Genomic DNA, 23,943 nt, shown 5'->3' with positions numbered 1-23,943 from the left:
TAATTGATATCTAGTCTCATAGTGTTGTGGTCGGAAAAGATACTTGATACGATTTCAATTTTTTTAAATTTACCAAGGCTTGATTTGTGACCCAAGATATGATCTATCCTGGAGAATGTTCCATGAGCACTTGAGAAAAATGTGTATTCTGTTGTTTTTGGGTGGAATGTCCTATAAGTATCAATTAAGTCCATCTTGTTTAATGTATCATTTAAAGCTTGTGTTTCCTTATTTATTTTCATTTTGGATGATCTGTCCATTGGTGAAAGTGGGGTGTTAAAGTCCCCTACTATGATTGTGTTACTGTCGATTTCCCCTTTTATGGCTGTTAGTATTTGCCTTATGTATTGAGGTGCTCCTATGTTGGGTGCATAAATGTTTACAATTGTTATACCTTCCTCTTGGATCGATCCCTTGATCATTATATAGTGTCCTTCTTTGTCTCTTGTAATAGTCTTTATTTTAAAGTCTATTTTGTCTGATATGAGAATTGCTACTCCAGCTTTCTTTTGATTTCCATTTGCATGGAATATCTTTTTCCATCCCCTCACTTTCAGTCTGTATGTGTCTCTAGGTCTGAAGTGGGTCTCTTGTAGACAGCATATATATGGGTCTTGTTTTTGTATCCATTCAGCCAGTCTGTGTCTTTTGGTGGGAGCATTTAATCCATTTACATTTAAGGTAATTATTGATATGTATTTTCCTATTCCCATTTTCTTAAATGTTTTGGGTTTGTTATTGTAGGTGTTTTCCTTCTCTTGTGTTTCTTGCCTAGAGAAGTTCCTTTAGCATTTGTTGTAAAGCTGGTTTGGTGGTGCTGAACTCTCTCAGCTTTTGCTTGTCTGTAAAGGTTTTAATTTCTCCATCAAATCTGAATGAGATCCTTGCTGGGTAGAGTCATCTTGGTTGTAGGTTTTTCTCCTTCATCACTTTAAGTATATCCTGCCACTCCCTTCTGGCTTGCAGAGTTTCTGCTGAAAGATCAGCTGTTAACCTTATGGGGATTCCCTTGTGTGTTATTTGTTGTTTTTCCCTTGCTGCTTTTAATATGTTTTCTTTATATTTAATTTTTGATAGTTTGATTAATATGTGTCTTGGTGTGTTTCTCCTTGGATTTATCCTGTATGGGTCTGTCTGTGCTTCCAGGACTTGATTAACTATTTCCTTTCCCATATTAGGGAAGTTTTCAACTATAATCTCTTCAAATATTTTCTCAGTCCCTTTCTTTTTCTCTTCTTCTTCTGGGACCCCTATGATTCGAATGTTGGTGCATTTAATGTTGTCCCAGAGGTCTCTGAGACTGTCCTCAGTTCTTTTCATTCTTTTTTCTTTATTCTGGTCTGCAGTAGTTATTTCCACTATTTTATCTTCCAGGTCACTTATCCGTTCTTCTGCCTCAGTTATTCTGCTATTGATCCCGTCTAGAGTATTTTTAATTTCATTTATTGTGTTTTTCATCGTTGCTTGGTTCTTCTTTAGTTCTTCTATGTCCTTGTTAAATGTTTCTTGCATTTTGTCTATTCTATTTCCAAGATTTTGGATCACCTTTACTATCATTATTCTGAATTCTTTTTCAGGTAGACTGCCTATTTCCTCTTCATTTGTTAGGTCTGGTGTGTTTTGACCCTGCTCCTTCACCTGCTGTGTGTTTTTTTGTCTTCTCATTTTGCTTATCTTACTGTGTTTGGGGTCTCCTTTTCACAGCCTGCGGGTTCATAGTTCCTGTTGTTTTTGGTATCTGTCCCCAGTGGCTAAGGTTGGTTCAGTGGGTTGTGTAGGCTTCCTGGTGGAGGGGACTAGTGCCTGTGTTCTGGTGGATGAGGTTGGATCTTGTTTTTCTGGTGGGCACGTCCACGTCTGGTGGTGTGTTTTGGGGTGTCTGTGGCCTTATTATGATTTTAGGCAGCCTCTCTGTTAATGGATGGGGCTGTGTTCCTGTCTTGCTAGTTGTTTGGCATAGGGTGTCCAGCACTGTAGCTTGCTGGTCATTGAGTGAAGCTGGGTCTTGATGTTGAGATGGAGATCTCTGAGAGATTTTCGCCGTTTGGTATTACGTGGAGCTGGGAGGTCTCTTGTGGACCAGTGTCCTGAAGTTGGCTCTCCCACCTCAGAGGCACAGCCCTGATGCCTGGCTGGAGCACCAAGAGCCTTTCATCCACACGGCTCAGAATAAAAGGGAGAAAAAATAGAAAGAAAGAAAGAAAGAAGATAAAATAAAATAAAATAAAGCTATTATAATAAAAAATAAGAAAAAAATTATTAAGAATAAATTTATTAAGAAAAAAATTTTTTTAATTTTTAAAAATAGATTTATTAATTTTTTATAATAAAAAATAAGAAAAAAATTATTAAGAAAAAAATTTATTAAGAAAAAATTTTTTTAATTTTTTAAAATAAAAAATATGAAAAAACTTATTTAAAAATTTTTTTTAATTTTTTAAAAATAGAAAATAAGGAAAAAATTATTAAGAAATCATTTATTAGGGAAAAAATTTTTTTAAGTTAAAAAAAAAAAAAAACGGACAGACCTAACCCTAGGACTAACGGTGAGAGCAAAGCTATACAGACAAAATCTCACCCAGAAGCATACACATATACACTCACAAAAAAAGGAAAAGGGGAAAAATTAATATATCCTGCTCCCAAAGTCCACCTCCTAAATTTGGGATGATTCATTGCCTATTCAGGTATTCAACAGATGCAGGCACATCAAGTTGTTTGTGGAGCTTTAATCCGCTGCTTCTGAGGCTGCTGGGAGAGATTTCCCTTTCTCTTCTTTGTTCGCACAGCTCCCGGGGTTCAGCTTTGGATTTGGACCCGCCTCTGCGTGTAGATCGCCTGAGGGCGTCTGTTCCCCGCCCAGACAGGACGGGGTTAAAGGAGCAGCTGATTCGGGGGCTCTCGCTCAGTCGGGCCGGGGGGAGGGAGCGGTACGGAGGAGGCGGGACGAGCCTGCGGCGGCAGAGGCCGGCGTGACATTGCACCAGCCCGAGGCGCCCCGTGCGTTCTCCCGGGGAAGTTGTCCCTGGATCACGGGAGCCTGGCCGTGGCGGGCTGCACTGGCTCCCGGGAGGGGCGGTGTGGAGAGTGACCTGTGCTCGCCCACAGGCTTCTTGGTGGCGGCAGCAGCAGCCTTAGCGTCTCATGCCCGCCTCTGGGGTCCGCGCTGATCGCCGCGGCTCGCGCCCGTCTCTGGAGCTCGTTTAGGCGGCGCTCTGAATCCCCTCTCCTCGCGCACCAGGACACAAAGAGGCAAGAAAAAGTCTCTTGCCTCTTTGGCAGCTGCAGACCTTTTCCCGGACTCCCTCCCGGCTAGCTGTGGTGCGCTAACCCCTTCAGGCTGTGTTCACGCCGCCAACCCCAGTCCTCTCCCTGGGATCCGACCGAAGCCCGAGCCTCAGCTCCCAGCCCCCGCCCGCCCCGGCGGCTGAGCAGACAAGCCTCTCGGGCTGGTGAGTGCTGGTCGGCACCGATCCTCTGTGCAGGAACCTCTCCGCTTTGCCCTCCGCACCCCTGTGGTTGCGCTCTCCTCCGTGGCTCCGAAGCCTCCCCCCTCCGCCACCCGCAGTCTCTGCCCGCGAAGGGGCTCCTAGTGTGTGGACACCTTTCCTCCTTCACAGCTCCCTCCCACTGGTGCAGGTCCCGTCCCTATTCTTTTGTCTCTGTTATTTCTTTTTTCTTTTGCCCTACCCAGGTACGTGGGGAGTTTCTTGCCTTTTGGGAGGTCTGACGTCTTCTGCCAGCGTTCAGTGGGTGTTCTGTAGGAGCAGTTCCACGTGTAGATGTATTTCTACTGTATCTGTGGGAAGGAAGGTGATCTCCGCGTCTTACTCTTCCGCCATCTTGCCGCATCTGTGATCCATATAACTGTTGAATACCATTTGCTGCTGGGTGTGCTATGGGTACTGAGATACTATTTATTTGTCTTCATGCCATGTGGGTCTAGACCATTTTCTCTAGAGAGATCTTCTTATTTTTTATTCCTTTCAATTTATACCATAATTTATGATTTAGGCTAAGAAGGTTATCTACTTTGCAAGTTATTGCCAGCATTCACCTGTCACCTGGAAGCTTGACAGCCTCCTGCTAGCGGGAGGGTACACCAGGAAGGCAGGCTCATTTTGACGTCCATCACTGGAAAGATATATTTTCTGCATGAAAATTGCATCACGCTTCCAAACCCAAAAGAGTTTTTGTACTGTTTGCACAGCCTTGTTCATGTTGTCATTCATTATCAGAAAAACGGAGACTTGACCATATAAATTGTTGCATTTCACTCAGATTTTGGAACACTTAAAGAAATGTTAATTAACATTAGGTTAATTAACATGTTAGGTGACCAAAATGTAGCTTTTTAATATGAAAACCTATGTGAATACTTCTTAGGCTTGAATGATGAAAACAGTGTGAATGTATAGAAATCATAATTAATGATAGTTTTTTATTATACAAGGTAATATCCTTATTAGAGAAAATGTATAAAATACAGAACAGTATAGAAAAAATAAAAATTACCTTTAACATCAGAGCTGAAGTTTACAACTTCAAATATTATTGTCTTCTCATTATATTTGTAACATTAGATAATTTTTTAAAATTGTGATCATAGTATGTGTACAACTTTGTAGGTTCATTCTAGATCCACATTGCCCCATATTAAGTATTCTTCTAAAACATGACCATGAATAGTTATATAATAATCTATCATGTGTTTGTATCATTATTAACAATCTCCAACTGATATTCCAAGGAAGAAACAGAAAATATGAACTTTTCTATATCTCAGTCTGAGAAAATGTTTCACGTAATTATGTGAGGTAGGAGTGAAGTGATATATTAATATTTGGCATATGTTTAGTTGTAATTCTTAATAATATTTAGTATCAAAATAACTATGTCTGTGTTTTTGCAATTTCCTTATTTGAACATATTGCACTAACATTTATATGATCTTCCAGGATTTGCTCCAAGTGCTTTCCTACATATCAGTTTTATTGTAGAGTTGGTGTGTAGTTTTTTCATTTATGTATTTTTTCTTTTTTATATAGATATAGATATATATAAGTACATATGTACACTGAGGGAGGCATGGGGACTGCTTAAGCAATGCTTGAAATGTTTTGTTTGATTTTTCTCTTTGTTGTTGTTTTGTTTTTGTCTTTTTAAAAGAAGAGCTGCCATTTAAAGGCTGCCTTGCACTTTTCTGCCTACCGAGACCTTGGTCACCTTGATGTAGGCGTCTTCCATTAGGAAAGTCAATTGAGTGGTGTCCCTTTGATGATGTAAATACAAATCGTTCTTGTTATTCATGGTAGTTCTACAAAGTCACTGCAAACACTGTATTAGTGAAGATTCAACAATTGCTCCTAGGGGAAATACAGAGTTAGGTTCCTAAGAGCCTCTGGTCACAACATTTTCATTAACTGATCAATACATATCTTTCTTTTATGTGTGTTTCTGTTCAAAGAAAAGTTATTTAATATACATTGTTGATCCATTAACATTGAACTCACGGCCGACAGCACTTTAACTCATGCCTGAAGGAAGCTTGTCTAACACACGAATCTTCTCTGTAAGGCACAGCACAGCCTTCTGGTGTTTAGATACACTAGTCAGCACTTTAGCATTGCACTTAGGGGCATTTAAAATCGCCAACAAAAGGGGAAATCACCAATAAAGTGCACAAAAATGCAAAAAATATGGGACCAAATAGCCCACAAAGGGCGATTTGCTTACAGTAAAAGAGCTGAAACAAGAAAGGAAAATAGGTATTAGGAAAAATGTTTTCCACTAACGTAAGGGAAGTGTGCAATAAAATCCTCTGTGGCCAGACCAAATCTGGCCACAGGTCTGGTATTATCTCTATTGTTAGAAATAATACCTCTTAGGATATAAATCTAGTGTCTGGAGAAATTTTGCATATTTGAAAATTTCTTTCGTCAAAAGAACTTCCTGGGAACAAAATCATGGAGAAGTCCATTCTTTCCCTGTGGTAGTCCAACATTATTAAACTTTACCTGATGGATGGCCAATGACTCTAGTTGAGCTTCTCTGTCGGGAAAGCTGGGAGGGACTCTTGAAGGGAAACTAACCACAGGGTCTCCTGGCCTGGAAATCTGTGCTCAATACAGAAATTCTAGTTTGGCATGGAAGAGGAGTTGATCTGAAAAGAGTAGCAGAGACTAGCACCTTCTAATCTTAGCCACCCTGGTATTGGGGCATTCTTTGGGAACAATGACCGTGTGAATATAAATAACAGGGCCATAGCTGTGGTGCCCAAGATTAGGGCATTTTTCCCCCAAAGTGTGGCACTTAAGGAATGGCATTATTCTCCCTAGATTACTTATTGTAATCTTTGTAGGCTTTTTAAAAGCAGCAGAATTCATTGAATTCTCCTGATTTTCTTCCTGAATTTCTGGCCAAGATTTCCTCAACCAGGGATTTTGGAGTATTCCATGGGCTTGGTCCTGGGAATATCCACTGCAATTGCTGCAGATTTCTTTTGCAGACGAATCCATCACCTTTTCTATCTTGCCTTCTTTTCCTCTGCCGAATTTAATTCCTTGAGTTCCTGGAACATGGTCTTGGGTCCACTTCTTGGCGACCCCTTTTGCCCCAATGATTTGCATCATCCATGACTCTCAAAATTAGGTCTTTAGAGCCTGACCTCTTCTCTGAGCTCCTGACTCCATAGAAAACTGCTGACTTGGCATCTCAGCCTGAATATTTGAGAGGTTTTAAATCAGAACTAGCCAAAACAAAACTTTATTTCTATAGTCTTTACTCACACTTTTTTCTCCTCCTATCTTTCTATCTCAGTAAAAAGGCATTACCATTCATCTAACTGCTCAAAACCAAAAGACTAGGAGTCATCCTTGATTCCTTTCTTTATTTCATCTATCATATCCAAACCACCAAAGTATTCTGTCAGCCTCTGAAATATGCCTCCAAATGTCCGTTTTTCTCCATCTCCAGTGCTACTATCTTAACCCTTAACCGCCATGATTTCTTGCTGGGATGATCCCAGTTGTTTCCCCATGACGCTTTTGCTTTTACTCTCTCTCCGTCTCCTTCCACCAAGCACACAAAATTGGTTTTTTAAAAATTGGGTTATATCACACCTCTGTTTAAAACCTTCTAAGGGCTCAAATACATCACCCAATATCACTGTTTCTGCAAGGCATTTCCTCACCCCCTTTTCTAATGATGCCTGACCCCTCCAGCCACCCTCTATCACATGATCACATTATTCTCTTTATCATACTCCTATCAGTGTTATTTTATTTATTCTCCTGTTTGTGTATTGTCTGTACCCTCCCACCCCCTCCCCCCTGAACATAAGCATAGGGTAGTTTGACTTTCTTGTTCCAGGAGTATCCCAATGCCTCAGCATGATGCTTGGAAGATAGTGGTTTTCAAGAGACAGTTGTTGAACGAGTGAAAGAAAATCTTTCAAGGAAGCCCAATACATAAAAACAGAGCTCAGAGCAAAGTTGCTCTGGTTGAATGGGAGGAGCTGGGGGAGGGAACTAGTGGTGGTGGTGGTGGTAGAGGGACCCTCACTTGGCCCTATTCCAGCTGCTTCTGAGGCTGCTTGAAGAACAGAGTGAAAATCAGGGGTGGTGTGGGGATGGGAGGAGCCAGCAAGCTGGAGCTGTCTTGGTCAACAATTTTTAAAAGAGTTTTAAAACACTGCTGAAATAAATCAGTAAAAATAGTAGCACTTAACTCCAGTGTTTATTCATGGCTCCAAACATTACTTGCAAAATGTCTTTCTCTCATTGATATAGCAGCCTCAAATAATAAAAAGCAAAACCCCAAAACTCCCTTTGCTGCAGCCAAAACATTTTTGGTAGATAGCTCTATGATAAGTATTTGAATATTGCTTGGGGCAGCTGCCAGCCGGGTCACCAATCCTTAACCAATCAGAAGACAGTCTCCAAAAGTTGGTAGTCAGTCAATAACATTGGGGAAGCAAATTATGATCATGGTACTGTCTTCTGGGATCAAGTTATTTATTTTATCATTGACATTGTCAACAATTCACCACCCAAGAAGTTCTCTGGTTTAGAAAACTGCATGTAACAAATTTCTTATCTGAACATTAACAAAGAGAGTATATAATAAATTAAGAATGAGATGTAAAATTTCAAGAAGTTAGTTTCTCCTATCATCCAAAAATAAATAACAAACATTTTGAAAAATACTGATTCATAGGGCTACCTTTCCCAAGGTATTTATGTGCATTGACCTTACCTTAAATAAAGGTATGATATTCTGATATTATCAAGGGAATATGTCTCCTTTGAGAAAGACCGCTACACTTCTCTAAGCCATGATGACATGATCCTGGACAGATTGCTAGTCTCCCTCACAAACCCCAAAGCTCTTTTCAATTCCTGCCTCAGTGAAAGAATTAATTATTTTAGATAGTAGATTTCCTGGTTGCTCTTTTTTTTTTCATTTTTTCTCCTTTTCTTTTTTTCCTGGTTGCTCTTGAGAAGCTGATATTTAGGATGAGAAATAAAAGATTTTTAAAGTATTTTACGTTTTCAAATTTATGTAAAAACTTCATTTAAAAATGATTTTTACAGAAACAGACTCACAGATATAGAGAACAAACTAGTGGTTACCTTGGGGTGAGGGAAGCAGGAAGGGGCAAGATAGGGGTAGGGGATTAAGAGGTACAAACTACTCTATAAAATAAATAAGCTACAAGGATATACTGTACAGCACAGGGAATATAGTCAATATTTTATAGCAACTTTAAATGGAGTAAAATCTATGAAAATTTTGACTCACTATGCTGTACACTTGAAAGTAACACAATATTGTAAACCAACTATACCTCAATTTTAAAAATTATGTTTATTTCCAAATGATGTTTTTACTTAAGTACTGTAACTGCAAGAATAGAATGATAGGTAGTGGAAAATGGAACCATGCCTTGTAAGCATAGGCACAATGCAAATATTGATTTGTTGACAGCTGAAAGTAGGAAAAAAGAAGGAAGGCAGAAAGGGCAAACCATTGGTATTAGTCAGGACTTTTCAGCACTAGATTCAGAAGATCCATCTCAAACTGGCTTAATCCTTAAAGAGGCACTTATTGGCTCTCAGAACTGAAACACCAGGAGCAGAGCTGGTTTCAAACACAGCTGGAACTGGGGGCACAAGGGGTGTCACTGGCTCAGTTCCTTGATGTTTCTCAGCTTTTCCTGCACTGTAGTGACCTGACAAAGCTCGGCTCCGCTTGCACTGTTTACACCACTAGCTGCGTGAGTGGAAAAGAACACGTTCCTCTCCCTCACCCGGGCTGGCAAACGTGTCAGGGGGTTTTATTGGCTGTCCCCGAACCCATCCCTGCGGCCCATGGAGTAGCACCAATCAGAGAGTGCTGCGAAGAGCTGGGAGAACCCAGCCAGGCACAGGTCAAAGTTACAGGACCCAGACTCAGCCCGCGGAGTGAGGGGTGTGCAAAAGCACGTGACGCAGCTGCTGGTAGGAGCAAGGCTGTGTGGACTTGTTTCTTCCGAGGGTAAGTTTCTTCACCTGAGTCTCGTTTCCTCATGGAGAAAAATGCCTAGTTCATAGTGTTGGAAGGACTGAATAACATAATTAAAGCATCTAAAAGGATAGTAGACTCAATGCTTTTTTTTTTGGAGACGAATTGAATTCTTTCCTTCGTAAAGTCTTTCTATTTTTTTATTTAAAAATTTTGTAGAATTTTAAAGGTTACTTTCCATGTACAGTTATTACAAAATACTGGCTATATTCCCCGGGTTGTACAATACATCTTTGAGGCTATCTTTTTTTTTTTTTTTTTTTTTTGGCTGCATTGGGTTTTCGTTGCTGTGTGTGGGCTTTTCTCTAATTGTGGCAAGCAGGGGCGGGCTCTAGAGCACAGGCTCAGTAGTTGTGGCACATGGGCTTAGCTGCGCTGCTCTGTGGCATGTGGGATGTGGGATGTGGGATCTTCCCGGACCAGGGATCGAACCCATGTCTTCTGCGTTGGCAGGTGGATTCTTAGCCACTGCGCCACCAGGGAAGCCCCTCTTTGAGGCTATCTTAAACTCAATAGTTTGTACCTCCCACTCCCCCGCCCCTGTATTGCCCCTTCCCCTCTCCCCACTGGTATCCACGTTTGTTGTCTATATCTGTAAGTCTGATTCTTTTTTGTTATATTCACTAGTTTGCTGTAGTTTTTAGATTCCACCTATAAGTGATATCAGAAGACGAATTAATTCTTATTCCGTTTCCTTTCTGGCAGTTAAGAGTTCAGGCTTTGCACAAGTAGCAATGACCGTTGTCACCAGTAGGTGGCAGTCGTGTGCTGGACGGTAGTGAGCTGGATTTTTGGTCAGTGAAAATTAAGAATTGACTGAAATGGTGATTGGCACTTGGAGGAAAGCAGTGGGGACTGTGGGTCCAATTGCTGCTGCCCTAACACCGGCCGTTGTGACCTTGATCAAGGTCTGAATTGATCTCTGACCTGAATTTCCTCGAGTAAAACTTGGAGACCAATTCTCCATGCGGCTTTAAACATTTTTTTGTTTCTGTAAAAAGTGAATCTTGTATTTCATACTAACAATCTCAGAAGCCAAAAACTGCTCAGGAGTCTTGGTTGTTAACATATACTGTCTAAAAATATGACTGCATGAAGCATAACCCCTTCATTTATCGCTAAGTTTCTGCTACCCTGGGAGGCCTGAAAGAGTTCATGTAATTCTGTAAGGTGACTGATGGGCCCGCAGAGATGCTCTTGAGTTATACAACAGCTTGGAAAATCCTCCTACGAGGCCTGCAATTCGGAAAACTCACTATTAAAAAAGTCACGTTGAGTGGGCTTCAAAAGTATTTTCCAGTCATGTAATTGTGTTTTAATGGTAGGTTCTTAAAATGACTTGGAAAAGAAAGAGTTCAGAAAATTTCAGGTCTGAAATATGCTGGAAGTATCTGTGGCAGCAGGAGAAATCGAAAATGGTGACATTTAATTGGGCTTAAGAACGAAAGTGATGACTCCACTTTTGCATGACTCAAACCTTATAACAAAGTTGAAATAAGATGATGTGATAAAAATGAGCATTTACCTGGTATAATATATTGGGGGAGGATATTGCCTTTTTTTTAACACAGAATTCTTTACTACAGGAAGTTATGTGCTGGATCCATGTTAGTATAAAAATCTTTGCAAAAGGGAGACCCAATTGAAATTCTAAGGGTGTTCACACATTTGTGCATTCCGTGGAGATGTGGAATGGCCTCATCTGAACACTTGACCTTTATTTCTCAGCATGCTTCTTTGTCAGGATAAAGCCTCTTGAATTCTTAAACCTGGCAGGTGGGGGTGAGGATTTGTTGGTGAGGCATGAATGAGATGTGTTCTCAGGTTTCCTTCATTTTTTATAAATCCAGACTGCGCTTTGCACAGTGCCGTATAAAAGGGGAAAGAGAATTAACTAAGGTATCATTAAGCAAATTTCAGAAACGGAGACCTGATTGAAATTAAAAGGTGTTTATTTGGGGTTTGTTAGGACTGTAGCCGGGGAGACACAGATTCAAGAAGCGCTTGAATTGTGCTGTAGTCCACTGGACTACAAAATTGGGGGGGGGAACCCATATAAAGGCAAAACCCACAAGGTTACAATTAGTTACAACTCATAGTTACAATGAGTTGTTTATCAAGAATTACCATTGGAGCTGGCAAGAAGTAAGGGTGCTTGTTAAGTAAGGATTTGCTGGGGTCCGAAATTGTTGCATATTTACAAGAGGAGACCTTGAGACCATAAGGTTGCAGCTGGCAGGTTCTGTTCTGAATACGGCTGGTGGTGTCCTTGGGTCTGGTACAGTGCAAAGAAAGTTGAAGTTCTCAGTGGTGCAGAGACGTGTCAGACCAGATCCTCAATAGCTGCCCAGCTCCATTTTTGTCTGCCTGAAGTGTGATCACTGCGTTATCATTGCAGTTTGCCATCAGTATTTATTTTATTTTGTTGCTATAGAAGGATCTGAAAGAATGAGAGCTGTTTTGTGTTTACCTCTCCATTTTGCCTCCCCCATTTAAATGAGGGGGCTGGGACTTGAAGATCTCTTGCTTCTGGGTGGTGGTTGTGAGGTCGGCACAGAAAGCCCAAGTTACTTTCAGGCCCCAAGAGGGCTTAAGACACAGCATGCTGGGCCCCTTCCCAGGGTTTCTGATTCAGCAAGTCTAGGGTGGAGTCCAGGAATTTGGCATTTCTAACCGCGAGCCTCCCTTGAATACTAGATGCTGCAGGCCAGGGACACATGTTGAGAGCTACTCAACAGCCTAGAAACCTCTCGCCCCAGCAGCCTAGAAACCTCCCTTTTCTTTCCGAAGCCTGGAACCTGAGCTTCTTGAGAGGGTTGTACTGAGGAGCATATGCACGTATGTGGGGAAGGGATGGTTGAAGGTGACTGTTGAGGGAACATGGAAGCTCTTGAAATCGAGGGACAGGACATTCCCAAAGCTCAGGGAAAACATGGAGGTCTGTAGATCCTGAACTTCTTGAGGATCAGTGCCATTCCCTTAGCCTTGCCCCAGGGCTGGACTGAGGTCAGGTGAGAATGGGGCTTGATGGGAAGCTGCTTTGCCCAGCACCAGATGATCCAGAGCACCTGTGACACATGAGAAATTTGCTTATTGTCTGGCCACCAAATAAGCCTTCCAGATTTTGATGTAAACCCTGGGAGGAGGAGGACACATAACTAAATTTCTTGCCAATTTGTTACGGAGTCTAAGCTCATACGGCTCCCCACATGACTGGTCAATAAATTGAGAGGCAAGGTGTTGGGGCAAGGAATAGCAACTTTATTGGGAAAGCCAGCAGACTTAGAAGATGCTGGACTAGTGTCCCAAAGAACCATTGCACCTGAGTTAGAATTCAGGTTTCTTTTATACTCAAAGGGGAAGGGGTGTGGCTTGTTGTTGCAAACTTCTTTGGTGCCAGAATCCTTTGTTCTTGCAGCTGTCCAAGTAGGTCTGGTTACAATGTTCCTGTAAACCTCCAACAAGACAAATGTTCTTCTCTGTTCTGCAACTTTTCATCTCTATATGAATGGAAAATTGTTATACCTTTCTATCATGTATATATCAGGCTAGAGGCAATATTCTTTTACAGAAGGTGCAGAGCCAGCATGACTAAGCACAGGCAACAGAGCACAAGGGTTAGAGCTAAAGGAATAGATTCAATATGGAGTCAGGTTTGTTCTTCTCTGTTACAAATTCAGTGGCATAGGGAATGGCAGTCAGATTTGATTTGATTTGAAGAAAGCAATTAGATATTTCTTGCCTACCCAACTTTGAGTCCATTCCACACCCACTACACAAGTTTCAGACTTATAACACATAATCCACATGCATTAGTATTTGAGGCCTCAAACTAAGTTCTGCCCCTGCAAAGCTCTGGGTCCCACTTGGGAGGGAAGAGCCGGGCTTCTTCCAACAGCTGTGCAAATCTTGCCCGACCCAACACTGGGGGGCTGAAATCCAGTCAGGCTGTGAAAAAAAGGTGACTTTTTCTAATTTTCTAATGTGCACACACAATTCCTGCATAATATTACATCATGAATATATTACACTTTAGGCATTTTCCTGTTGACTTTCACATGAGTTCTACCTTTCACCGCCTTAACAAATATCCCTGTGCATTTCTCCTGCCCGTTGTAGATACTTTCAAATTAGATACTTAGAAATGGAATTACTCAACCACCTGACATTTTCACTTGACTTTTCTCACAGACATTCTGCCCGTTAGAGATGCATGTGATATGAGAAGCAGTTTGGTTTAAAAAAAACATGCAAAAACTTCTGAGAGTGTTCGGGCCATCACCCAAGGGTGTAAATTAGCCCACGCAGGTTGCTTTCCTTTAATTTCTAGTTGAGATACACTGTCCTGAGCAAATGAAAGAAAAATTAGAGGAGAATGAGTGGAGAATTACTAAAATAGGTACATTTGGAGTAGGGATTAGGGCGCAATGCTTAGTGACTTAAATTACATAAAGGCACTGATTTCCTGAGGGTTGAACACAGGGGCATTAGAAAACAGAAAATTGTTGAAGATTAGCGTGTATCTCAAAATTATAGGTCAGTCCATTCCCATTTCCCACCAAGAACGAGGGAAAAAACACCCACTTTCTTTTCCTTGGAACCCAGGGCTCAGGTGATGTGTGTTAAGCCTCATTATGGGTTAAACAGACTTTGGGGGATCACATGGAAATTTAGATATCATTGCAGTTTTGTTTCTATGGGGGATGGATTTCTCTTTCCAAACAACCGATTTCAGTATATGCTTTTGGTGCCTGACCGCTTATCAGGACGATACGTTATGTGGTTAAAAGCTCAAACTTGAAGGACCCTGGCTTTTGGACTTTAGTAAGTACAACTAGAATGGCTGAACCAGGATGTAACCATGCTCCAAAATCTCTAAGAGAGGTTTCAAATGTACTTACTACAATTCTTGTGCTGGGGTGGTTTGTGGTCATTTTAAAAGCTAGGCTTTTAATGAACTTATGTGCAAAACAGAAATAGACTCACAGACATAGAAAACAAATTTATGGTTACCAACGGGGAACGGGGGTTGGGGGGATAAATTAGGAGTTTGGGATTAACAGGTACACGCTGCTATGTATGAAACAGGTAAACAACAAGGACCTGCTGTCGCTGTCGTAGTAACATAAAATGGGAAAGAATCTGAAATCATATATATGTATATATACACATAACTGAATCACTTTGCCGTGCACCCGAAACTAACCCAACATTGTAAATTAACTATACTTAAGAAATAAAATAAAATAAAATAAAAGCTAGGCTGTAACACCATGATGTATCCTGTCTTCTTTCTCCTGTAAAACAAGGTGAACCCCCAGGGCAGCTCTGTGGAAAATGGCTTCAGAAACACAGCCGGTCCCGGCCCCTCTGGACATCGAGAGTGGCGGGAGGAGGCTTGCACCACCAAGCTGCAGGAAACTGTTAAATTCCTGACCTGGTTTTTGAAAATATTCAAGGAGAAAGCAGGGACACTAATACCCACACTAGCCTAGCTACATAAGACCGCCTTCCCTTTATTATTTCACGTTAGCCACATTAGTTTGAGCAGCAGGTAAAGCATCTTTCAAAAGACTGTCCTCTGCAAAGGAAGTCATCTGTTTTACATTAATTGTCCATTAGTCTCCAAGGTTCCATCCATTAAAATCCTCAGAGGCTCATTGCCTGTATTGTGCTAAAGTCCTGCTGTCAGCTTTCAATGCAGAGCTGTTTTTCCACATCTGACTTAATTGCTCTAAGTGCCATTTCCTTTGAGACAGCTTCGAGCTTGCCAATTAATGCTAACTTTCCTTCCTTGCTTGGTTGAACAGATAAGCCTTGGTGAGGACAATTCGGCTGCTATTTACTCTAATTTATTAGATACCTTTCTGCCTCAAGCTCACACAGTGAGTATTTTTACGTCTCTACTGTTCTGTTTGCCTGATTACTTGTGAATATGTTCGGAATGGACTTAGTTTTCTAGAGTGAAAATGCTCCATACATTTACAGCCCATCCATGCTATTGTGATGAGGGGTTGAAATTCCGTTTTCTCCCGATTAGTTTAAACATGTAATTTTTTAATGCACTCTGAAGAACAGCTTGGATGAAACTGACTTTGTTGATGGAAAAATTAAGCTTCCATCCTTTCAAATTACAGCTCAAGAGGCCGAAGCTTATGAGTTTAATTACTGTAGCTGCCTTATTATAACTGACTCACCTACCTTTAGCCCCATGGCTGCTGTTTTGGAAAAACACATTTAAACGGAGGAAGAGCAGAAATCATTGAGATGACCGACCTTATAGCAGCTTTTAGAAATTTTTGATAGGCATGGAAAGAAATGAAAGTATGTAAGACAGAGAGGAGCAGATTAACAGATTATTTTTAACTCTATATAGAAGCACTAGAGGCTTCCCTGGTGGCGCAGTGGTTAAGAATCCGCCTGCCAATGCAGGGGACACGGGTTCGAGCTCCAGTCTGGGAAGATCCCACATGCCGCGTAGCAACTAAGCCTGTGTGCCACAACTACTGAGCTCGTGCGCCACAACTACTGAAGCCCGCGTACATAGAGCCCGTGCTCCACAACAAGAGAAGCCACGGCAATGAGAAGCCCGCGCACTGCGACAAATCTGGTCCCTCTGGTCCCTTTACATCAGCAGTTCTCGAACATTCTGGTCTCAGGGCTCCTTTTTATCCAAAATCATTTAAGACCCCAAAGAGGTTGTGCTTATGTGGTAATGTTTATCATCTACTGTATTTGAAATTAAAATGGAGTGATTTTTAAACATGAGAACACACAAGCACACATTGCATTAGCCATCACAACAATGGCACCATCCCTCCCCATGAAACTTCTGGAAAACCCCACTGTTCTCTTGTGTGAGAACTAAAGTTACAAGCTAAATAACATCACAATGTTATTATAAATGGACATGCAAACCTAAAAGGCTCTTGAGAACGCCAGAGATCGCTAGACCACACTTTGAGAACCATTGCTTTATATTGTCAGTTTTTACCTTTGTTCTGTTTCACATAGTAGTAATTTTTTCCCCAGCTTTATTGATATAGAGTTGACATATCACATCGAATTACATTGTATTAAGCAAACTCAAATAAGCTTATGAAATAGATGAGGTAAACATTATTAAAAAGGAGAAACACAAAACCCCAGCTACGTGACGGTGCTGGTTATTCCTTCCTCGCCCCGTGGACGCACTGTCAGTGCTTCTCTCTCACTTCTGTGCCCCGGAGGCTGACCTGGACAGGCAGCATCACCAGCTCCCGGCCCCCCGGCTTCCGGGTTTGGCCACTGGGAGAGCCCAAGGGGAAATGGGAGGACGGGGGAGAGCGAGGCTGGGATCTTGCAGTTCCCCACTCCCTGCCATATTACAGGTCATCAGCAGCTCCTCGCCTTGGCTCCAGCCCTTCGCTGGGCTCCAGCAGCAAAGTTCCTTCTCTTTCCCCTTCAGGGCTGGGAAGGCAACGGCTTCTTGTCGCTCTTAGTCCCTGAGGGGGTGGGTCTCACCAGTCTTGCTGGTCTCGCTAATCCTTCCCACGTTCCATTCATTATTAAACTCTTTTGATTATTCTGTTTCCTAAGGGATCCTGGCTCCTAGGGTGATTTGAGACAATCCCCTTAAGGTACAGGTCCCCAGTTTATTGAGCTGTACAATGAAGGGGCAGCATTTCCCAAAGTGGTTTCTGCACATCCGTCTCACCATATTCTGGTTTGTATTCTGTGATCAAACACATTTGGGAAACACAGAACATAATGTCCCCTCTTGGAGAACCACAATTTATGGCACCGTATCAAAAGCTCTGAGAGGTCGTGAAGTCATAAGCCTGCTTAGCTCAGCATTTCCCTGACATCCCTGTGGAGCCACAGCTTTTGCAGAACACCTAGTAACATCTAGTGAACTCTGGACTAGGTCATGTCCGGGTCTGCCTCAGTCTATGGAAAGGTCTCTGAATGTGTATCAGTAATGGTGGGACTATTTGCCGGTTGTCTTATCTATCCTGAAACCAGAAACACGCCCACCCATGGTGGTCATCTTACTCCAGGCACATTAATGGTGAAAACCTAGCTCCAGTCTCTCTCTCAGAGGTTCAAGAAAAAGCCTCCGGTGACAGGCTCCCTCCCTTTCCACTCCTCCTTATCCTCACTCCATGCACCCTGGAGTGGGTGATACAGGTGGGAAACAGGAGACCAAAGCCAATTTGTGGAGGTTACGGAAGATGGACTTCTCCTTCTGTGACCTCAGTCTGAGGCTGAGCTGCCCTTCTGGCTGTGACTTTAACATGGTAAAGAAGCACTCCTCTCATTAAAATCAGGATTGTAAGTAGGATTCCAGAAATATCTGAACGCAAGTTTAGATGGAGTACAATGGCATCTGAGCACAGTTGAGTCTGGTGATGCAAAATAAGGTGTAAATCCTACAGAAACTCCCCTATGGGTCAATAGTTGTCGTGAACAACAAAGGCTCCTGGCAAGATTTAGGGTCCTTCTTGGCTTCCCTTTACAATAAGTAGTTACCCCCTTGGTCAGTTTCCAGAAAAGCCAACATACATCCTCACCTTATTCTTATTGCCAAAGCCCCAGTATCAGGCCATCCCACTCCAATGGCACAAACATGGGGACCTATCCCCAGTGCCAGGGGTAAATCCTGACCGAACAAAGCCAATTTGTACGGTCCCATCCTCTTTCCAAGGACAGGTTTCAGGGTGGGCTTATGACCCTCTTCCGGTCAGTGGGACCTGTAAGAGGGGTGGTGCATTGGAGGGACTTTGGGGAAAGTGTCCTTGTTTGTGAGAAAATGAACATCAGGCGCTGTGCTCCCTTTCTGCCACTCAATGTTGTTTCGTTTTTGGGTGTCTCACTTGGCCGTGCTGCAGCCATCTCGCTTCCACAAGGAGAAGAGCCTGAAAATACAACTGATGCTAAAGACAGCAGAGTAGAGGGTGGGAGGAACTGGGCAGACGGCATCACTGAGCCTCTGACTGTGCATATGTTCCCTTCCATGAAGTTTAAGCCAGTTTGAGCCGGTGTTTTCAGTCTCTTGAAGCTCGAACCTTTCTGACAGATGCCCCTTTTAACGGAACTACTCATGGCCATTATTTTCTTTCTCAAATTCTTCCCAGGAATCCCCCATGAACGTGCAGGAAGCAGCGGAAGGTGAAACCCTGCATTTGCGTGCTCTCAGGCCTGCCTACCCCTGTGCCCCGGGTGTACAGTGACAGTGGCACTGCTGCCCCCGCAAGGTGACATGTCAGAGCAGCTCGGGAATGTGGTCCTGGAGGACAGCACTTGTCTGGGAAGGCCATCCATGGAGCATTTCCCTGCAGAAGATTTTGGAAAGACAGATACTCATGTGAATTTCTTGCTTCCAACAGATTCCCAGATGGAGTCTTCCCTTGACATACTTTTAGTTACTGTGTTTACACGTATGGTTTCATGTATGCATGGCCGTCATATGTCTCTATTTTATTTGGAACAACTGGGAGGTGGGACTTTATCTTTGACATGCGTCCCTGGTGTGTAAGACACTGCCCTGTAAGTTACGTGCATTCAAGAAATACTTTCTCACTAATATCCCTCCCCATTTGTAGTATACGGAAAGAGCAGCATGAGAAAATGAGTCCTTTGTCCCTGGATCAGTCAGAAGTCAACCAGAAAACAGAAACCTTTCTAGGTTTTTCAATTAGAGTTGCTAGAGGGACTGAGGTTTCCAGCTGGGTAAGTAAAGATCAGAAGGTTGCTTTGGGCACATCTGGGAGGGCAGGGCAGGGTCTCAAGGGAAACTGAGGCTGCCCGTGGTGGGTGTTCCCCAGGATCTGAGCCACTGCCTGCAGCTGGTACCAAGGAACACCGGCTTCACCTTCTTTACTGTCTTGGACCTCACATGGGGTTGCCTCTCACTGGCCAGATCTAACCTGGAGCCATGTGGGGAAAGAACTTCTGGGGAAGGAGGTTCCTGGTTTTCCTGTGAGACACAGAGAAGAATGAGGTAGGAGGTAGGTGGGCTCCTGGGCTGAGCAGCTGAAATTTGTCAAGTGGAGTAAATTGGAGCTTGTTTTCCCTGACACTCCAAGGATGAAGTTAATGGCAAGAGCAGAGGGGAGCTGAGCTCTGCTGGAGTAAAAAGATAAGATGACCCCATCTTTCCTTCTTGAGGTCAAGGACACCTCCCCAACTACACATGCGCAAAAAGCCTCCTTGGGGGTCAAAAAGGGAGGGGGCGCTAACCCATAATAAGTTCTGTCAATCTCCCAGAGACCCCCTCGCTGGAATACATCTTGGCTAAAAGATGCGCATGCCTATCGGGGAGGGCCCTGGGTCAGGTCAGATGTGGGAAACAAAGAAAGATGACTGGCCAGAGGAAAACAAAGACCCGGAAAAACTGCCCCCATATGAGTGATTTAACTCACCTCTCTGGCACACTCCTCATTAGGGAGGACATCCACACTCTTCTCTGGGTGTGTATTTCTGCTTTGCTTCTGCTCTAAGTAAACTGCTTCTTTGTTCTCTTTGCACATACTGTGCTTCCAATAAATTCTGTGCTTGCTTTACAATGTCTCTCTGTGGAATTCTTTCTCCAAAGAAGACAAGCACCGAGGTCCTCTCACCTGCCGACATCAGGCATATGTATCACAATGAAGCCGGGTTGTCCACAGACCACCCAGCAGCCCTCCGCCCACACCGCAGATGCATAGAAAAGAAAATCAAAACAAAAGCAAAGAACAGTTGAGAAACAACTGTCTTTAAATTATGCCAAGGGTAAGATCACTCTGGCAAAAAGCATTTGCTAAGCAGTTAATTGGTAAATGTCTGCTGTGCAGAAGCAGGGGCACATTTTTTTTCTATTAAATTATTTCTTGCTCACATCTCACTCAGGTGCCTGGATATGACGCTGGAGCCAGATATAGCAGCATGGATCTCACTGGCACTTTCTTTAGAAGCTTGAGATGTGGAGCAGCTTTCTAAAAATGTGAGGTTCTAAAAACCCATACAGATCACAGGAAAGTTCCTCATCAGCTTGCAGCAGGCTCAAGTCCACGGTAAAGTGACAGACACAGTTTCCATCAAGAAATGAGCAAACTTTCTCCTCTTGTTTCAAGAGGGAAGACATAGAGTTGGAAGAAAGTGGCAATGTTTCTAAACTTCCACACACATCCACACCTACAATTTTCTCCTGATGATCCTCCCGTTTAGAGCTCACTGGGTTTTCTAAGAGAAGCCTGGGATAAAGGGAGAAAGAACAGCTAATTGACTGGAAGCTAAATGTAGCAAAACAGAAGCCTTTGTACTCATGGACCAAAGACTCTGGTGTTTCTAGCGGAAGCCCAATGCTTTGGTTAAGAAGAGAAGCCCAGTTACAGACCCAGCTTCCCAGAGAGAAATCTGCAGTCCCTTTAGCGCAGGGGTTCTGGAAGCTTCCTAGGTTTTGCGTGTCCTGGGGCAAACACACCAACACAAAAAAGCACTGGGAAGTCAGAGCCCCAGAGAAGCAGATCTGGGTACATCCTGTGGTAAAATAATTGGGTGGGAGGAGAACAGGGTGAGTGTCCATGGTAATGAAGTTTGTGGTCAATTAATTATTCACCTTTTCCCTACCCCTCTCACACATTAGCATAGAGCATTGAGAAAGGATCATCTGCATATGTATGTGGTCCAGGCAGCGGTAGGCTGAGAGGGGGCTAATGACATTCCACTTCGTAAATGAGACCCAACACCCGATCCTGCCGGCAGACCACCTTCCCTGCCCAGCAGCAAGTCCTCCTCAGAGCTGCGGCCCCAGTTCTCAGTTCTTATGCCTCAGACTTCGAGCAAGACTTCTGCTCAAACAAGCACTTTCCATCAGGTCTGTATTGCTGCGGTCCTGGGATGTCTCTGCTGCCCTCTCCCGGAGTGGGGCAAGCTACCTCCTGGAAGTGAGGCACGGGCCTGCCTTTCCACCCATGCGCCCTGAGAGGCACGGTCCTTCTAGTAGCTCAGGCGAAGGCCCTTGGCATCCTGTAGCCCCTCTCTCACGCCCACCCCGCCCCCGTCCCTGGATCTGGCCCAGTGGAGCTGAGTGCATACACTCAGGGCTTAATGGGGGACGTCTGAGTAAGGTAAGTAGATGCCCTATAAGGAGAAATTAGTATATTGACAAGCATGACGGCACAGTGTATTCAAAATTTTGATGTGTGATAAATCAGATGTGTTGTTCTTTGCCACGTCAAATGTTAGGGCTTCTTATGCTAAAAGAGGGCACCCTATCCAAATAATCCTCTAGGGTCTCAGTGCACCAATAAACATGTTCACCTGGGGGGAATTAAGAGATTTGCAACAACAAAAAAAAAAAAAGATTGCTTTGGAGCCAAAAAAATAGCAATACAATAACTGCTACATGGTAGAATTTGCAAAGCAAATATTTTGATAGTGATTATCAATGCTTTGTATTGCCATAGTTGGTTTAGTTTTAAAGACATGACTATGAAAATAGTCATAAATATGTATCTTTGTGTTATATTTTATTTTCTAATTTCATATCTGGCGACTGGTATGTGTCTCTTGCCCTGCTGTGCTACGTCCACAGTTGTTCTTTTTTTTTTTTCCCCCGCAGTTGCGTTGGGTCTTCGTTTCTGTGCGAGGGCTTTCTCTAGTTGCGGCGAGCAGGGGCCACTCTTCATCGCGGTGCGCGGGCCTCTCACTATCGCGGCCTCTCTTGTTGCGGAGCACAGGCTCCAGACGCGCAGGCTCAGTAGTTGTGGCTCACGGACCTAGTTGCTCCGCGGCATGTGGGATCTTCCCAGACCAGAGCTCGAACCCGTGTCCCCTGCATTGGCAGGCAGATTCTCAACCACTGCGCCGCCAGGGAAGCCCACGTCCAGAGTTTTTAAGGGGCCAAATGAGTGGCAAATCTTACAGCGTAAAGACTGGGGAACGGGGATGCCCTTACAGCTCTGTCCCAGCTGTTCAGATATGGGCCACAATCCACGGAAAGAATGATGGAAGGTGGACCATGCAGCACAATGATAACCGAGCTATTTGTAAAGCAGCTCTGCGAGCCTAGACTGTACCCACGTCTCTGTGCCCGGGACCCTGCGGAAGGCATTGCCCGCAGAGGAAAAGCCAGGCCCTGTGTCTGCTCAGCCCCCTAGTCATCAGCCCCACCCTCTGGGGTCAGGCTGCCACCCACAGAGAGCTCAGGTGCCAGCTGAGTGCTTTCAGGGCTTGAAACCTGACCCCACCAGGTACTCTAGGTGTGTGTGACTTTATTAAAGAAGTTATGCACGCTCTCTTCTCTTTGGTTTTCCTCGCGTATGAAAGGGGGCGATCACAGCCCCTTGTGGGTTAATATAGGGAAAATGCTTAGCACGATGCCTTCTGCGTGGTAAACATTCAGTACGTTTAAATACCATTATGCTTTATTTGTGAATAGCCCCTGCCTGCAAGCAGCTTACAATCTAATTGAATCATTTTGAGAACAATTAAGACGTGCTGCAGACCACGAAAAGCAGAAGAATTAAAGAAAAGGAGAGAAGATGAAGGCTTGAGCTAATTAGAACAGTCTTTGTGGAGAGAGTGGGACTCGATATGAGCTTTAGAGAATAAGGAAGATGAAGAGACAAAAAGAAGGAAGGGTGCTCTGACGGGGCAGGAAGAAGCCAAGGCCTAGACGTGACAATGACTGTGTTGAAGGCAGGGGGTGGCAAGGACATCAGCCCGTGAGGAGTAAGAATTACAGGACATGGTACCCATGGGGCTGGAGAAACAGAAACCAGCCTGCTAGAGCCAGCTGGCCACCAGCCTCCTCCTGAAACCATCTGGAAAGGAGGCTGCAGGGCTGTGATTCTTCACGTGCGGTCCCACACTAGCAGCATCAGCATCACCTGGAAATTTGTTGGACAGGAAACTTCTCAGACCCCACCCCAGACCCACTGATCCAGAAACTCCGGGGGTGGAGCCTTCCAGGTGATTCCGATACGTGATAACATCTGAGGACCACTGGGCAGTGGGTGGCAAGAAGGTCCCTGTTCTCACCCATTCTTCCCACTCTGGCAGGTGCCCCCTCCCACTGGCAGCCCCAGCATAGGCTGGTTGGCATCCACCCCTCAAACACATTTCCGTCAGCCTGAAAGAAAAATTCCAAAGAATGAACAATGGACGTGGAGAGCAGGCCCTCCGCATCGAAGGTGACTTGCAAACATTCCGTCCTTGCATCTTCAGTGTCTTGTGGAGTGGACCTTGGGCAGTGAAAAGCTGGATAAAGAATTTTGGCTGATGGCTGGTACACTGCACTTAGTAAGTAAGTGCTTCATTTTCTTCCAAAGGTCTACTTATGAAGCTTTATCATAGGAAATATTGGAATGGCTTAGATTGTTCCAGAATACGAGGAGGGTGTAATACAGCCTCCAA

General features: G+C 43.6%; 1 pseudogene; it reads right to left on the bottom strand.

The window, feature by feature from the left end:
- The window catches only part of LOC133102276 (parafibromin-like), a 72,337-nt pseudogene that overhangs the window by 30,009 nt on the left and 18,385 nt on the right, over window positions 1-23,943 (bottom strand).

The sequence above is a fragment of the Eubalaena glacialis genome, chromosome 12 (genome assembly GCF_028564815.1).
Source record: "Eubalaena glacialis isolate mEubGla1 chromosome 12, mEubGla1.1.hap2.+ XY, whole genome shotgun sequence".
Lineage (NCBI taxonomy): Eukaryota > Metazoa > Chordata > Mammalia > Artiodactyla > Balaenidae > Eubalaena > Eubalaena glacialis.
Note: the sequence above shows the minus strand (reverse complement) of the source record. Positions and strands in the feature narration are given on the sequence as shown.